The sequence below is a fragment of the Pipistrellus hanaki genome, assembly GCF_964339955.1.
Source record: "Pipistrellus hanaki genome assembly, chromosome: 3".
Taxonomy (NCBI): domain Eukaryota; kingdom Metazoa; phylum Chordata; class Mammalia; order Chiroptera; family Vespertilionidae; genus Pipistrellus; species Pipistrellus hanaki.
In genome coordinates this window covers 39,937,931-39,953,880 of record NC_140505.1, presented here as the reverse complement: position 1 = coordinate 39,953,880, position 15,950 = coordinate 39,937,931, and positions in this window count along the sequence as shown.

Here is a 15,950-nt window from a genome sequence, read left to right as displayed (position 1 = left end):
ATTTGCAGCCCTCGTATCATGCAACTGAGTCATACAACATTTAGTTTGATATTTTTTTTTCCCATATGTTCCTGGATTCTGGGATTCCGATTTTATCCCTTTGCAAATTTATGCATTTATCCAGCCTATCTCAGATTCCTTGAGAAAGGAGTCAGGGAGATATATACATTCACATATATTTCTGTGTCAGCCCAAAGGTAATAAACACCCACCCAAGTTATTGTTTGTAAGAAAGTTAGGGCTTAGAGAAGAATTCAAGATGAATTCCTGAGAAATTGGTGTAAATCTGAGATCAAAAGACATAAGCCAATTCCTCAGATCATGAGCATGGCTGTAATTAAATGTCGCCTTTTTTTTTTTTAACAAAAGGAAAAGTCTTTGCTAGAAACTGCATAACGAAATTCAGTAGGAGATATTTCATGGGTATTTTGAGACCATTTGTTGCCAATGGAAGCTATAAAACCATGGAATATTCTAAGGAATGTTCTGAGACCCAGTCAAGAGAGGCAGCTGAGTATCATAAAACTAAATAAATAATCTGAATGTAGAAAAGTGCTTGATTAGAAAGCAATTCATTTTACCCTCTTTGTTTACAGTCAATGCAAGCATCTCAAAGAAAGAGATGTTCTACAAACTTATTTTGCATTTCAGCCTCTTGCATGTAAGAAGGACCTGATGCTTGTTCGTGAGAGTGAACTAAATTACATACTTTAGAGAATTGTGAGTGAATGGTGCAGGATATGCCTGCAAAACTTTGCAGACAGGATGCCAGTTTGTGCTTTTCCTACATTCAAAGGAAGACTCAATGCCTGGTAAGCAATCGATGGGGTGCTAAATGTTTTAGAGCTGTTGCTAAGATTAATCAGAAAAATCACCTGTATCTTTCTTCTGCTTGTGAGCGAGTTGCCTGCTCTTTTCTCCAGGCCTCTGAATGTGAAAATCCTCCCCATTTTTAGTCCCTGCTTGACTCCTCCGGCTGATGCTTTTTGATCTATTCTCTGCTGCCGCATCATGGGGAAAAAGAGATTATATTTTTTTCCCGTGTCCAAATTGTTTCCTAAATGCTGGGCATCTGTACTGATAAGGGTTTTGCTTTCTACATCTAAAAGCTTTTCTTTACTTGGTGGTGTGAATTGTTCGTCACCGGAATTACGGGTTAGAGATGGGCTGTGTGGCTTCTGGTATTTCAGTTGAAAGAATTTTTTCCCTCCTGCGTGCATTTGTTGATGGCCTATCCTTAAGGCTATGTTTGTACATCAAACACGTTTTAATTTCAAATTTTGCATCACTCCTCTATATCTTTATTTCAGTTCTTGGTTATGCAACTTGTGTCCTCTAATTCTTAAGTCTACATTTTGTTTATGATTTCTCATCTTGGTAATGGGTATTCAATTTGGATTTTTTTAAAAATATATTTTATTGATTTTATACAGAGAGGAAGGGAGAGAGATAGAGAGTTAGAAACATCGATGAGAGAGAGTCATCGATCAGCTGCCTCTTGCACACCCCCTACTGGAGATATGCCCGCAACCAAGGTACATGCCCTTGACCGGAATCGAACCCGGGACCCTTCAGTCTTCAAGCTGACGCTCTATCCATTGAGCCAAACCGGTCCCGGCCAATTTGGATTTTTTTTTTTAATATAAAACCTTTTAATTTACTGACTGCCATGGGGAAGTAAGTAATATACCACTTCTGCTTCAAAATTTGCTGATCAACCCCAGCAAATACCACTTATACATTTGCAAAAGATTGCACAGCTTCTCTAGACAACTTGAGTGCTAACAGATCCAACAGAGTTTATAAATATGTGATTAAGACTGACCAGGGTCTGGAAGAATCACAATATATATATATAGTGTCAAATGAAAACATAAGGTCCATAGCTGTGAATTCACTGTCAACATTCTGTGTGGATGGGTTTGGGTGGGGAGGCAGGGAGGAGATGATGTGACTCTCTAGTCTCTGTGTTTGCATGTATAGAACATACACAAGAACCTATTTGAGGGGCTGTTGCTGAAAAGTGGGCCTAAATGACTGGGAACCAGAGAGGAAAAGAGACTTGTTTTTATTCTTTTTTTTTTTTTTTTTTTTTTTTTTTTTTTACACATATTGAATTTTGAATCATGGACGTTTAGTAGTTATTTTTTAATCATAAATATAAATTTTTAAGTTAAAATTTTTAGAATGATGAGTACTTATGTGCATGACTTTAGAAAGAGTGGAAGTATATTTGCAAGCAGTAACATTACGATGGCTTTGCCACAACACAGATTTGTCTTATTGATCTTGACCCTGCTCTTACCTTGGGCAATGTGGTGATTCTCTCCCAGTCTAAGTTTCCTCATCTATAAATCTGGTATGACAATATCTATTATGTTTAACTATAATGATTAAATACCACACCATATGTAAATAGCCTACTAGAACCTGACACTTAGTAGGTGCTCTACAAAGAATGACTATAATTATCATTATTTCCATAAAATAATCCATTGATGTCACTGTCAGCCTTTCAAATTCCTGCACTAGTAAATAGGTCTGGCCTATTAGGTCATTTTGTGTTTGTTTGGAGAATCATTACCTTCTTAATCAAAGGCCCTTACTTCCTGGTTGTCTATCTCAATGTATAACTAGGAAGGGGTTGGATGATCCCACTAGGACACTGAAAAATTCCCACTGCATATTTATTTCAGGACTTATTAATTAATACAGACACATGAACATGCAAATATTCATACTTATTCATATACACATATCTAATCCAAAAATCCAATTATAAGGTCCTTTTACAATATTTTTCCTTCAAATCAGTGCTTCTAACTTCAGCATATGGGAAATATGCTTACCAATAATGCAATATTACTACCCAGAAATGAAAAAAACTGTTCTTCCTTAGATTGTGCAAAATTAATTAAATAATGATTTCTTAGGTATGCCATTTTCTTAGCCTTGGAACTTAGGTTTTCCCACCATTAATGATAAAAAGTATTTGTGTGGACAAAGCTTAAATAAGTAATAGAAACTACAAGTAAACTGAATTTGAAATCACTTTTATTAATTTCAAGAGCTGACCAAAATAAATTATATCATTAAAAATAATAAAAAATAAATCTTCTTCAAGAAATACTTGACCTGGAAAACCAAGATGGCGGCATAGGTGAGCAACTAATCTGCCACCTTGCACAACAATTTCAAAACTACAACTAAAGGACAAAACGTCTACCACCCAAAACCATGGGAAAGCTGGCTGAAAGAGAAAGGAGCACAAGCGCTGAAAAGCTGAAAAGCCTAGAGGTGCGTGCAGCAATCATGGTTTACTGCACTGGAGTGCGGAGACTTGGAAACGTGGAAAGGAAGAGATGGCTGACAGCAGCCATTGCTGTTTACCATGCCCCAGCCTAGTGACCTCCTGTGATCCCACCCCACCCTGAGGCCCCGCCCCACCCTGAGGCCCTATCCCACAAATTCTACAAACCCACCAAGGCTCCACACAGCTGCTTTTGCATAAGTAGAGAAAATGCTGAGAAAAGAAAGGAGATCTCAAACAAAAGGAATGGAGGAGGACAAAAGACTGGATATAGAGTTCAAAACCACGGTTATAAGATTTTTCAAGAATTTCCTAGAAAAGGCTGATAAATTTAACAAGACCCTCGAGGGTATGAGAAAGAAATTAAACCAACTAGAAATTAAACATACACTAACTGAAATAAAAAATATTATACAGAGACTGAACAGCAGACCAGAAGAACGCAAGAATCAAGTCAAAGATTTGGAATAGAAAGGGGAAAAGAACACTCTTTTGGAGAAGCAAGAAGAGAAGAGAATCCAGAAAGTTGAAGATAGTATAAGAAGCCTCTGGGACAACTTCAAGCATACCAACATCAGAATTATGAGGGTGCCAGAAGAAGAAAGAGAGCAATACACTGAAAACCTATTTGAAGAAATAATGACCAAAAACTTCCCCCACCTGGTGAAAGAAATAGACTTACAAATCCAGAAAGCACACAGAACCTCAAACAAAAGGAATTCAAAGAGGACCACACCAAGACACATCATAATTAAAATGCCAAGAGCAAAAGACAAAGAGAGAATCTTACAAGCAGCAAGAGAAAAACAGTTAACTACAAGGGAGAGCACCCATATGATTATCAGATGATTTCTCAACAGAAACTATGCAGGCCAGAACGGAGTGGCAAGAAATATTCAAAGTGATCAATAGCAAAAACCTACAACCAAGATTATTCTACCCAGCAAAGTTATCATTCAGAATTGAAGGGCAGATAAAAAGCTTCACGGGCTGAAACCGGTTTGGCTCAGTGGATAGAGCATCAGTCTGCTGAATGAAGAGTCCCAGGTTTGATTCCGGTCAAGGACATGTACATTGGTTGCAGGCACATCCCCAGTAGGGGTTGTGTAGGAGGCAGCTGGTCGATGTTTCTCTCTCATCGACATTTCTAGCTCTCTATCCATCTCCCTTCCTCTCTGTGGAAAATCAATAAAATATATATATTTTTTAAAAAGCTTCACGGATCAGAAAAAGCTAAAGGAGTATATCACCACCAAACCAGTATTATATCCAGTATTATATGAAATGCTAAAAGGTGTACTTTAAAAAGAGGAAAAAGAAGAAAAAAGTAAAGATAAAAATTATGAATAACAAATACATATCTATCAACAAGTGAATCTAAAAGTCAACTGAACTAAAAATCTGAGGAACAGAATAAACTGGTAAATATAATCAGTGGCATAGAATGGGAGGGGATTGATAATTCTCAGGGAGAAAGGTGTGTCTGTGTGGGGGATATGGGAAGAGACTGAACAAAAATCATATACCTATGGATGAGGACAGTGTGGGGGGCAGGTAAGGGCAGAGGGTGGAGTGGGGACCAGGTGTAGAGGAGCTTTGGGGGAGGGGGGAACAATTGTAATAATATGAACAATAAAGATTTATTTTTAAAAAATACTTGACCTGAATCTGATGCTCACTGTTTTATAATTTCTGTCAAAAGCATTAAACCATTATGTCTTTCTGACACTCTCATTAAAAATGACCCTTTCTCATTTAATCTCATCTGCACTAATTCAATTACTTTTAATCTTTTTATTTATTGATTTGACAGAGAGACAGAGACATCAATTTGTTATTCCATGTATTTATGCATTCATTGTTTGATTCTTATATGTGCCCTGACCAGGAATTAAACCCGAAACTTTGGCATATTGAGACAATGCTCTAGCGAACTGAGTTACCTGGCTAGGACCTAACTGGTTACTTTTAATAGACCACACACACATACACAGAGACACATGACCCAAAAATAACTCTAAACTTCCAATTCATTTTATAAGCTATAGAAAAGAAATGTGTTCATAAAAGTCAGGGCAAACAGCTGCCTACGAAATGTAAATTTTACTATTATAATTTTTTTATTTATAAAAAGTATTTTAGTATAAGAAAACCAGAAAATATATAGCTATAAGTGAACAAGCAAAGTCACGGTGTATTTGGGTACTGGGAACTATGCAAGGTGAAAAGTTAAAGAGTAAAGCATATTTTTAAAAAAACAAAATAAACCTTTCAATATGTCTTCAATCTCTATTGAGTAAATTTGAACTCATAGAATTTGTCTGAGTTGCCCAAGATTGCACAGGTGTTATATTAGTTAGCTATGGCTATTATAAGGAATGTTAAAAGATAAACTGAATTATTTTGGAATTTTTTTATATTATAATTTTAAAGAGTTTATTTGAGCAAACATGGATTTGAATTGGGTAGTCCCAAACCGAAAGTAGTTAGGAGCATTCTACCAACAGGAACCAGGGGAGAGGTTTTTCTACAAAAGATTTGGAAGCAGAGCAAGGAAATTATCTGTTTAGCTATAGCTTAAGCAGTTTCAATTGGGGGGAAGCCTAATTGGTTGGTTGTGATTGGTTGCTCTTAACCTTGAGACTTTACAGCAATTCACTTGGATCTTGGTTTGCTTATGTAGACTAGCAAGGTCTACACCTCAAACCAATGGCCTTCTTGTTTTATTACCTTGACACAAAGTACAACAGAGTGGCTTAAACAATAGAAATTTATTGTCTGGGGGCTAAAAGTCTGAGATCAGGATGTCAGCAGGGCCATGCTCCCTTTAAAGTTAATATAGAAAGATATCTTTCTGGACTCTCTCCCAACTTCTAGTAGTTTCATGGCTTGTGGTAGCATGACTCCAATCTTTATATGGTGTTCTTCCTCTGTGTGTGTGTGTGTGTGTGTGTGTGTGTGTCTATGTGCGTGAGTGTGTGTGTGTGTGTGTGTGTGTGTGTGTGTGTGTGTCTGTTTCTGTGTCCAAATTGCCCCTTTTCATAACGACATCAGTATGTTGGTTTAGGGATCCATTGTACTCCACCATGACCTCATCTTACATCTAATTAGATCTGCAATTGCCCTATTTCCAAACAGGGTTGCATTTGGAAGTACTGGGGTAAGGACTTCAACATATAAATTTGGTATGTGGGGATACAATTCACCTCTTTACATGGGGTAAAAGGTGAAACTGGGCACCAAAAGTCATAAGCTCACTCTCTTTTCACAATCAAGTCACCCTCACCACATCCTCAAACTTTTGAATTTAGAATGAGAGTTGGTATGGATCACATGGGTGGGAAGAGACACTGTAGAGAAATCAGAGAATCACCATCATAAGCCTTAACTGTTTTTCCAATTAAGGAAATTCTACTTCAACTCATTGGAAATTCCAAATTGAGTGGAGAAGAGCTTATTTATGTAAAGAGTGGTATTTGGTTGGCAGTGCCAGGATCTCCTATTTTTGTATAGTTAGTGCTATCCAGGGTCTTTTTGAAGAATTTTATCTCATAAATTATAGATCTGGGTGAGAAGTGAACATTTTAGACAAGAATTCTCAATTAAGAAAACCAAGACTCACCCAGAGTGTAACTTACCCAATACCACAAAGCTAGTTAGTGACACAGCCTCAGTCTCCTGATTCAGAATACAGTGCTCTTTCCTAATATTAGACAATTGAGATAAGTATAATATGATCTACCTTTTTCCTGATATGGACTTTTTCCCTCTCATCTTTGTATGAAGCATCTCATATTTAAAAGTCACTCATCTTTCTGTCAACATTAGAGATGGACAAATAGAAAGTGCTCAATAAATTTATTAAATAAATTTGTGAATGAGAACAGGAAGCACTGTACCTTTAAAGATAAATTCTTCAGCTGAACATCCAAGGGGTCCCTGACTTACTGCTCTAATGCCAGTGATCTTGATCCAGCATCTAGAAGGGTTCAGGAATCTGGAGAAGGCACTGTGTGTAAATTAAATAAGAGTCCAGAAATGAAACATAATTTTGAAAGGCATTATGGGGAGCCAGAGAAGACTTAGCTAAAGGAACTAAGTTTTTGTCTCAGGACCCCTTGCTATTGTATTTATTAACACAAATTGTCCTAAGGCAAGGTAGATATACACATCAAAGGCCAGGGCTACTATCCAGAATCCATTGTCAGATTGAGGAAAATTTCCCATGGCTGTTCAGGTGTTTGGCCAGTAGGAGGCAATAACATGTAGATTAAAATACCCTGAGCTGTCTGGCAGCAAGCAATTATTTTATGCATCCTTTTCAGGTTTGGGGAAATGCCCTTAGACATACAGATGATTCAGCCCTGCTGACATGCTAGAACTGGCTTCTGGCACTGCTCCTTCATCTCTATAGAAAGATCCAAGGAGCTACTTGCTTCCTTCTGAATTGGAAGGTGGGTTGGTCTTCTCCTGGAAAAACTACCCCTCTTGTCCTCTCTTAGATTTTTTCTTGAACTGCCTCTTTTTAGAGTCTCCAAGTGTGGCTCCTATTTTTTCTGGAGAAAGAGAAGCCTCCTTGTATATGGAATCATGGCTGTTGTAACATGATTCTGCATTCACTTCAGTGGCCCATAAAGGCTCCTTTGAGATTGTGCACTTCTACATGACCTCCTTTGGGAATATTCTTTCTATCAATCTTCCTTCCACCCCTACAGATATACTTCATGTAAATAAGGTAGGCTTTTCTGTCCAAAAAGTCCCTACAATCTGATGACTAGAAACTGTTCCTTCACATTTCTATATTAACTTCCCCCAAGAAAGTAATCCAAGTTATTGCAAGGTGATTGTAATGTAACCTTTTAAAGAAATATTTAAGATGTAAAGAAAAACCTATCTTGAGAGAAGTCTTCTTCATTAAAGTGTGAGAGAGTCAATGTTGCAGAAGCTTGCCAAGAAAAAGACAAGTACTTGCTATATATGGAGTTTGATGAGGAGCCAAAGCTTTCTTTTTTCTTTTCCTAGGTATTAAAATTTCTATAATATGTGATATTGTACTATAGTTTTGTAAGATATTACCATTATGAGATAACGAATATAGGACACATGGAATCTCTCTGTATTATTTCTCATAACTGTATGTGCATCTATAATTATCATAAAGTAAAAAGTTAACCTTTTTACTAAGATAAAGTTGGTGGGAATACAGATTGGTTGAACCACTATGGGAAGAGGTGTGGAACTTCCTCAAAAAATTATAATTGGAATTGCCTTATGACTCAGCAATTCCACTTCTGAGAATATATCCAAAGAATTCCAAAATACTAACTAGACAGAATATATGCACCTCTATGTTCATTGCAGCATTATTTCCAATAGCCAAGATTTGAAAGCAACCCAAGTGCCCATCAATAAATAAGTGAATAAGCCGGGACCGGTTTGGCTCAATGGATAGAGCGTCAGCTTGGGGACTGAAGGGTCCCGGGTTCGATTCCGGTCAAGGGCATGTACGTTGGTTGCGGGCACATCCCCAGTAAGGGGTGTGCAAGAGGCAGCTGATCGATGACTCTCTCTCACTGGTGTTTCTAACTCTCTGTCTCTCTCCCTTCCTCTCTGTACAAAATCAATAAAATATATAAATAAATAAATAAATAAATAAATAAATAAATAAATAAATAAATAAGTGAATAAAAAAAATCTGTGTTATATTTACACAATGGAATACTACTTGGCCTGAAAAAGAAGGAAATCTTACCTTTTTAGATAGCACAGATAGAACTAAAGGATATTATGCTAAGTGAAGTAAGACAGTCAGAGAAAGACAAATATCATATGATTTCACTCATATGTGGAATCAAATGAACAAAATAAACAAGTAAGCAAAATAGAAACTAGACCTATAGATACAGAGAACAGAGAAACAATTGTCAGAGGGGAGGAGGGTTGGGACAGTGGGTTAAAAAAAAGTTAAGGTTAAGCAGTTCGAATTGGTAGTTACAGAATGCTCACAGAGATGTGGATTACAGCCTAGGGAATAGAGTCAATAGTATTGAGATGAGAATGTCTGGGTCCACAGGGTACTTGAAGCAGTGGGTGTACCACCCTGCAAAGTACATTATTTCTAACAACTTTTCTGTACATCTAAACCAATACAGAATAATACTAAATGCAAACTGTAATTGAAAAATAAAGTTAAAATCTTTTTTTAAGTATAATAAAATATAGTGTACATTAAAAAATGTTAACTTTGAAAAAATCTCTAGAATAATGGAGTCAGCAAGCAAATGATACAACTGCAGTTACCACTGCATTGAAGCATTTTAAAGGCCCTTCCTTGTTTTTGCATTTCACTGATGGAAACACCAATACAGTCATGCAGAATGACATTTGTCACTGGAATTGGTGCCATATCCCTAAGAACCCAAACAGAGCATTTCTCCTTCTCATTCCAAGCCTACTCCTAATGGAAATCTTAAGGCCCAACCCTTGACTGACGCTTTCAAATTAGTAAACTGACCTGGATAACTGGTTGACTGTAGAGAAATTTTTCCAAAGGAAGGGAATTACCATTTTGTTCATCTTTATATCTAACCTCTAACACAGAATCTAGAACCTAGTAACTGAATAATAAGTGTTTAATGGAGGAATAAGTTAATGAATGACTGAATGAATGAATGATGAATGACAAACAATAGCTCCCATTGCTGTAGGGTTCAAGTTAGTTCCAAGGTGAAAACTATTCCATATAATTTAATAATTTCTCACAAATCAAAAGCCCAAATTTGAAGTTTAATATAAATTTTTTTCACACTACTTTTTTTTCATTGAATTTATTAGGATGACATTGGTTAATAAAATTATATAGGTTTCAGGTGTATCATTCTATAAACACCATCTGTATATTGTATTGTGTGTTCACCATCCTAAGCCAAGTCTCCTTCCATCACCATTTATCTCTCTTTTGCCCACTTCTATCTCCCCCAAACCCCTTTTCCTCTTGTAATCACCATACTATTATCTGTCTTCTGATAACAATACACACATTCATTTTGGACCATTTAAGAAACAGAAAAGTATGAAGAAAATTTTAAATCACTCAAATTCTCACCATCGAGAAATAATCCTAATTAATCTATTGCTGTTTATCATTCCAGGTAAATGTAATTTTTCATTCCTCCCATAGTTTTTTAATAAAATTGGAATGAGAGTATATACCTTTCCATAATCTACTTTTATCCTCCATTTAATTATATGCTGAGAACTTTTCCATAGTTTGCAGTTATTAAATTACAGAGAATAGGAAGGCTGAAAGTTTCACTCAACCAAAACCATATCAGTCATATCAAAATATGGCATTCAGAGAGAGAATGTTAACATCCAGGGGCCCACTGTGCTGGGAAGGTTCATTGTATCATATTGTGAAGTGCTTCATGTCTGTACTGACTCTTGCAACATGACTCTGAAGGGGAAAAAAACAAAACAAAACAAAAAACAGCTTGGACTCTTTTTATAATTAATACTAGAGGCCCAATGCATGAAATTTGTGCAAGCGGGGGGAGCCCCCTCAGCCCAGTCTGCACCTTCTCCAATTCAGAACCCCTCAGGGAATGTCTGACTGCTGGTTTAGGACATCCCTCTCACAATCCGGGACCACTGGCTCCTAACTGCTCACCTACCTGCCTGCCTGATCATCCCTAATTACCCACCTGCTGGCCTGGTCACCCCCAACTGTCCTGCCCCCTTCCCCCCACTGGTATGGTTGCCCCTAACTCCCTCCCGTCCCCCTGCCGCTGGCCTGGTCTTTCCTTACTGTCCCCCTGCTGGCTGGTTCACCCCCAACTTCCCTACCTCCCCCGCTCACCTGGTCATCCCTAACTGCCCTCCCTGCTGGCCTGTTCGCCCATGCAACCAGCTGTTCAGTTGTTTGGTCGGCCCTCACTAACTCCCCTGCCGGCCTGATAACCCCACGCAGCCTGCTGTTTAGTTGTCTGTTCAATTGTTTTGGTTGTGATGGTCACTTAGGCTTTTAGATAGATAGATAGATAGATAGATAGATAGATAGATAGATAGATAGATAGATATAGAGATAGACAGTGCATAAGACAATATTTGGTGAGGGGATATTTAACAGTAGGGCAACCTCTGACTCCATATTATCAGTTACCATTTTCAAAAGACTTGTCAGTAGTTGAAGTCTATGCTTCTACAGATTCCAGGGGAATGCCTGCCCTACTTTGCTGAGTGAAAAAAGCCAAACAAAAAGGTTGATTGATTCCAGTTTTATAAATTTAGAAAATGTAATCTAATCTCAAGTAACAGGAAGCACAGTATTTTTCTAGGGACAGGATGACATAACTGTGAGGATAGGGTTACAAATGGGTATGGGGAAACTTTGGGAGATAGTAGATACATTTATGACCTTGGTTTAGGCAATTGTTTCAATTTCACCTTAAAATATGTGCAGTTTGTTGTATCTCAATTACATCTCAGTACCCTTCCCTGTCCCCACCCAAATCCTAGTCCTACTTCAAGACCCCCAAGGAACATGATGGGTATAGCATTGAGTTGTCATTCATAATTGCTCTCCAGTCTGGAAGACCTATTGTCATCATTTATTTCATGTGTCAACTTGACTGGGTGCCCAAATAATTGGTCAGACATTATTTTGGATATTCCTGTGAGGGTGTTTTTTGGATAAAATTAACATTTAAATCAGTGGACTTTGAGTAAAGTAGATTATAATGTGGTGGGCCTCATCCAATCAGTTGAAGGCCATAAAAAAACAAAGACTGACCTCCCCTGAGCAATAAGACACTCTACCAACAGATGGCCTTGGACTTGAACTGCAACATCAGCTCTTCTCTGGGTCTCCAGCCTGCTGGCCCCACCCTGCAGATTTTAGACTTGGCAACCCCATAAATCACATGAGCCAATTCCTTAAAATCTCTGTCTCTGTTTCTGTCTTTGTCTCTCTCTCTCTCTCTCCCTCTCTCTCTCTCTCTCTCTCTCTCTCTCTCTCTCTCTCTCACACACACACACACACCCACACACACACACACACACACACACACACACACATATTATTGGTTTTGTTTCTCTAAAGAACTCTGACTAATATACCTGTCTACACTTTTCAATAGAAAAAAATTTCAAAATTGTAAGAAAAGGCTACCTTTTAGAGGTCTCAATTAGAGCTACTCTCCTCAGGAATCAAATATAGGCTTGAGGACAGCAGCAAAACAGAATCATAAGTCTCCTTTCTCCTCAGGAAGGGAATAATGTTGGATGAGTCAGACCCTCCAAGGTTGGTGTTTCAAGGACTGTTTGTAGATAAAAGGTACAGAAAACCAACCCTACAGATACCAAGAGCCCTGCTCAATCCATCAGTGAGAGAAAGCAGGTAGGCCCAGCATAACACATGGTTTTATGTTGATTTTCAGTTCAATCCTACAATTAAAATTGTCAAAGAAATATAAATAAATAATTTAGAGCCAAACAGAAAATCTTTGGGAGCTGTGCATTTACGCTCCTGAATAAAATTTATCATAAAGACAACTAAAAGCCTGAAGATACGTATTCCCATTTAGAAGCAGTAAGAACATTGAGGGAGGATTTCTTTTCCTCTCTGAAGCATCAAAAGCTGGCTGCTGATGGCAGGATAACAGAGAGAATCATATTCTCTTCAGGATGTTCAAAAACAAAAGTGGTTGCATGGATTAGACCTGCCTAACTTCAAATACACAGAATATCTCTGATTTTTTTTTTTTTAACATCTCTGAGTCTTACTAAACAAATACACAAGATGTGCCATCAGTGGCTAAACATCATTTCAATTTTACATCACAAACAAAAAAATACAGTTGGAAATCATTTGACCCCCAAGGTCCAAGCCATGGAGAATATTAAACATCCCTTGTCTTCCAACCATAGTCCATCCTGAGTTGCAGACCTTCACCATTTTCAAAGAAGATGATTATACCCACACTGTGCTCCAGCCCAAAACACAGCTCGCTTTCACTTTTTAAATATATTTTCATTTGGAAAATTATTCAATAAGGAATATAGTCAATAATATTGTAATAAGTATTATGGTGCCAACTGGATACCAGATTTATCAGGGTGATCATTTCACGTACATTGTATAAAGTCTAACCACTATGCTGTACACCTGAAACTAATTATATATATAAAAGCCTGAGTGACCGTTACTACCAAACAACTGGGAACGACCAGTCAGCCAGTGCTATGATGCACACTGACCACCAGGGGGCATATGCTCAACACAGGAGCTGCCCCTTGTGTTCTGTACACTCCCACAGCCAACCTCCAGCAGCCAGCCAACCTCCCATGGTCCTTCCCCCTGCCAGCAGGCCCCAATAAGCCCAGCCCTGATTGGGACTGGATAAGAGGGCCCTGATCAGCCCTGATCACCAGCCAGGCCTAAGGACCCCACCTGTGCATGAATTCATGCAATGGGCCTCTAGTTTAAAATAATAGTGAATGTTTAATTTAAAAATAAAAAAATCATTCCAATAATCTAGCCCAAAAACTTATTAGCATAATCCACCACTCAGAGATAACCCATGAATACTTGGTGGCTCTTCTTCCAGTTTTTTCTACCACTGCCAACTTCATACACATTTTTAGTTTCTTTCTTTTGAAATAATTGTTCCAAGAAGAATTAAAGCTGTCTGGGCATGTTTGTCTCTCTGAGCCTCTATTTTCACCACTTATAAAATGAAGAAGGTGTTTTTCATACATATTTGATCAGTAGTTGGGAAAATTAAACAAGTTAGCACACCTAGCACACAGGTTGGCACACAGAAAATACAATGACCTTTCTACCTCCATCTGCCCTTCCTTCCTTCTTTTCTTCCTTCCTTCCTTCCTTCTCTCCTTCCTTTTCTTGTTGATTCATTCACTGAAAAAACTGTTTATTATGCATCTGCTGTATGCCAGACACTGAACTAGAGACATCAGACTCAGAATAATGAGAAAGAAGAAAACCATGGCTCCTGCATGGATAGACATGAACATGAGATAGAGATAGAGAAAGTGACAGAGCTGTGGAGACACATAGCAAAACCACCAAAAGGGGGGGGGGCGCTAAGGATTGAGGTAGAGTGTCCCAAGCGTAGGACCCTGAGACAAGTCATTGTAATGTGGCTGATGCAGCAAATACAAGAAGGAAAGTCTGTGCAGGAAGAGGCTGGAGCCACTGGAAGCTGGAAAGAAATGAGAAGGGACTCTCCACTAGTGCCTCCAGAGAGAGTTCAGCCTGCCTACACCTTGATCTCAGATAACTGAGGGGTTAAATTTCTGTTGGTGTAGGCCACCTAGCTTGTGGTCATCTGTTATGGCCACCCTAGAAAACCATTCTCTTTCTAAAAATTACATAATTATCAAGTGGAAGCCCTGAGTGTGTTAACAATTAGAGTCATTAGCTACATGTTTGTGTTTTGCCTGTAAAATGGGTAGTGCTGAGTATGCATAAGTGGGGTAGATATTTTCTTTCTCTTTTGTTTGCTTATGTCTTTCCTTGGTGAACTCATTATAAAAGTCAAAACAAAAATAAACAGTTTATCCGAATCCAAGACCAGATTTGTGAGGTGTTGAATGAATAAGGTACTAGTGTAAATGATGCAACCTTTGCTATTTTTATAGAATGTCATGCTTATGTTTGGCTAATGTAATTAATTATCAGCCAACATCATCTGTTCCACATGGACACTCTATTTTCAATGTTTCAAACACTGAAAGCACCATTCTGCTTTTGTTTGTTAATCAGGTGAGTTTAGCAGTTTTCCTGCAAGTGGATGCATGCTGTTAACTGGTGCAGGGGTTCTCAAGTAACAGTGCACACCCAGCCGGTGCTGGGGCTTGTTTTTGATGGAAGGTGCGGGGAGGAGGGGGGGTTCTTGTTACTGAAATTCAATAGGCAAGAGCCAACACTGTCCCACTCAGAATGCCCATGAGCACCACTGTGACAATTACTGCTATGGATTTCCAATGCAGCATTTGTGACACCCAATGGGATGCTCTATTGTGAAAAAAAGTCAAAAGTGACTTGCATTGGCTTCATCCCTTTGTATCTGAGGTTCTTTATGCATAACTCCCTTATAACTTTTTCTCATCAAACTGTGTATTTGCGTGTCTATCTTCCCATGGTCTCTATGTTGTATCAGAACTAAGACTGTGCTTCATTCATCGTTGTACCCTAGCACACATCAGGAACACAAAGGGTGTTCAGTTCAGTTTGATGAAATTTGGTAAATCAAAATGTTTAGAAAATGTTCCTAAAAACAAATTATCCCTTTTTTTCTTTTTTACAGAAATACTCTTTGTTATCCTGTGTGCTCTGGTTCAGTCTTGAGGAAAGAACAAAGGATTTGGGATACTGGTTTAGAGTTCTTGGCATGGGTGTTCTCCCATTATTTTACTAAGTCTTTTTTTTATCTGCAAAATAAGAGTTAGAGTTTTGTCTGCATTATTCTAAAATCTTTTTTTAAGTTTAAAAATGATGTTACCCTAATTTAAAATAATATAAGCATCCCTATGTTCATTGCAGCATTATTTACAACAACCAAGCTATGGAAGCAGCCCAAGTGCCCATCAATAGACAAGGAAATTAAAAATTGATAGT